The sequence below is a fragment of the Herpailurus yagouaroundi genome, unplaced genomic scaffold (assembly GCF_014898765.1).
Source record: "Herpailurus yagouaroundi ecotype Mexico unplaced genomic scaffold, PumYag 67793, whole genome shotgun sequence".
Taxonomy (NCBI): Eukaryota; Metazoa; Chordata; class Mammalia; order Carnivora; family Felidae; genus Herpailurus; species Herpailurus yagouaroundi.
In genome coordinates, this window is record NW_024420586.1 from 4752859 (window position 1) to 4755482 (window position 2624).

The window sequence follows — 2624 nt, forward strand, 5'->3', positions numbered from 1 at the left end:
GATTAAAGAGTAACCAGTACATGTATTCAGGTAATTCTGAAATGATATTGTGCCTAAGTATTCATAAGGCACTTGGATTTGGTTAATAGGCTGAACACGTAATTCAGGTTACTAGTACTTTTTAATAAAATATTGTTTTTCTGGTCAGGTAAAATTAAAGAAGACAGCATAATATCATTATACAACAGCACTCATTCATTAGAACCTCAGTCATTGGAAACTAATGATAATTTGAACTACACTGTACTGATCTGGGCTCGGCTTTTACACTACTTACCAAGACAGTAAAAATACCATGCAAGATTTCAGAATAATAGACTAATACGAGGGAAGAAACATCGTTGATATTTTATTGCCAACATTCTAATTACACAATTAATTCTGCCCAATAAAGTCACTGGTTGGCAATAATTTCAAAATTTTCATCTTGTGTGCATAAGCTAGAGATATAGTATTGCCTTTCTAAAGGTAGTTATTTGAGTTAAACTCTTTTCCAACCCATGGGTGCCTGGCTGGCTCAATTAGAAGAGCATGCAACTCTTGATCTAGGGGTCGAGAGTTTGAGCCCCATGTTGGGTGTAGAGATTACTAAAAAACAAATAAGCTAGGGTGCACCTGGCAGCTCAGTCAGTTAACCAACTCTTGATTTTGGCTCAGATCATGATCTCGCGATTCATAGGTTCTAGCCCTGCATGGGGCTCTGCGCTCATGGTGCAGAGCCTGCTTGGGATTCTCTGTCTCCCTCTCTCTCTCCCCCTCCCTCACTCGTACTGTCTCTGCCTCTCTGAAAATAAATAAATAAACTTAAAAAAATATTAAAATATAACCAAAAAAATAACACTTATAAAGGGGCCCCTGTAAACATAACAACACAAGAAACAACAGGTGTTGGTGAGGATGCAGAGAAAGGGGAACCCTCCTGCACCACTGGCGGGAACGCAAACTGGTGTAGCCACTCCAGAAAACAGTAAAGAGGTTCTCAAAAAACGAAAAATATGATCCAGCAATTGCACTACTAGGTATTTCCACAAAGGACACAAAATACAGATTTGAAGGGGCACATGCACCCCAATGTTTAGAGCAGCATTATCATCGCTTCTCAGCCTTTTGGCTAAGATCAAGTGTAGAGCAGCATTATCAACAACAGCAAACCTATGGAGACAGCCCAAATGTCCATCAACTGATGAATGGATAAAAAAGAAGTGGGGTGTGTGTGTGTGTGTATGTATGTATGTATGTATATGTATATACATATATATATATATATATATATGTATGCACAATGGAATATTACTCAGCCATTAAAAAGAATGATATCTTACCATTTGCAATGACATGGATGGAGCTCAACTGTATTATGCTAAGCAAAATAAGTCAGAGAAAGACAAATACCATATAATTTCACTCATATGTGAAATTTAAAAAACAAAACTGATGAACATATGGAAAGGGGGGGAAAGAGCAGAGGCGGAAACAAACCACAGGGGACTCTTAGCAAAAGAGAACAAACTGAGAGTTGACTGAGGGAGACAGGTGGGAGATGGACTAGAAGGCTGATGGATATTAAGGAGGGCACTTGTGATAAGCACTGGGCATTGTATGTAAGTGAGAAAACACTGAATTCTACTCCTAAAACCAATATTGCACTGTATGTTAACTGAAATTTAAATAATAAAGAAAAAGAAATTGACAGTAAAAAAAAATACATAAGGGGCACCTGGCTGGGTTAGTCGGAAGAACGCTCGACTCTTGGTAACATTGGGTGCAGAGATTACTTAAATAAATAAGTAAACTTAAAAATTTTTTCCAACTCACATTTTTCTAATTGGTCTAAGATACATCGGTCACATTTACTGTGACATCCAAATCCACTCCTAAGAGATTGGTAGTATTACCTAGCATTAGTATATTTATAGCTTCTTGGACTGAGAGGTGAACATGTATGTACATAAAGTTGGAGCCTGCCTGTTGTTTGTGTACATTCACATATAATTTTGACCAATACAAGAAAACTAGACAGAAAGAGGTCCAAAAGAGTGTATTTCAGATATTAATTTTAGATCTCTCTTGCTATGGACTTCAGAAATGAAATTATTTCTTAAAATCATCAGTCTACCCATACTCTTCTCATTCTTTGTCTCCTCCTCCTCGTTCCCCTCCTCCTCTTCTTTCCCCAACTCCATCTCTCAAATGGAAAATGACAATGACTTTCAAGACATATATTGCTAACAAATAAGTCAGTGAATAATTGAATAAAATGATGCAACACTTAAGGTGCTTAGGGAAAACCCCAAACCTGGCTTTGCCTTTTCTAGCTTAGCAGATCAACACATAGTTCGAAGTCTCCTATAGGGGGCGCTGCCGCACTATTAAATGCTGAAGACCTGGCCTACAGTTAAAGGTCTACAATTTTTTTTTTTTTAAATTTTTTTTTCAACGTTTATTTATTTTTGGGACAGAGAGAGACAGAGCATGAACGGGGGAGGGGCAGAGAGAGAGGGAGACACAGAATCGGAAACAGGCTCCAGGCTCTGAGCCATCAGCCCAGAGCCCGACGCGGGGCTCGAACTCCCGGACCGCGAGATCGTGACCTGGCAGAAGTCGGACGCTTAACCGACTGCGCC

General features: G+C 39.0%; 1 non-coding gene across 1 annotated transcript; it reads left to right on the plus strand.

Annotated features, from left to right (window-relative positions):
- The first annotated feature begins 1091 nt into the window (after positions 1–1091).
- On the plus strand, positions 1092–1284 carry LOC121026180 (U2 spliceosomal RNA). The gene has a single exon (XR_005788287.1). It is a non-coding gene; the product is annotated as a U2 spliceosomal RNA (small nuclear RNA).
- The last annotated feature ends 1340 nt before the right edge of the window (positions 1285–2624 follow it).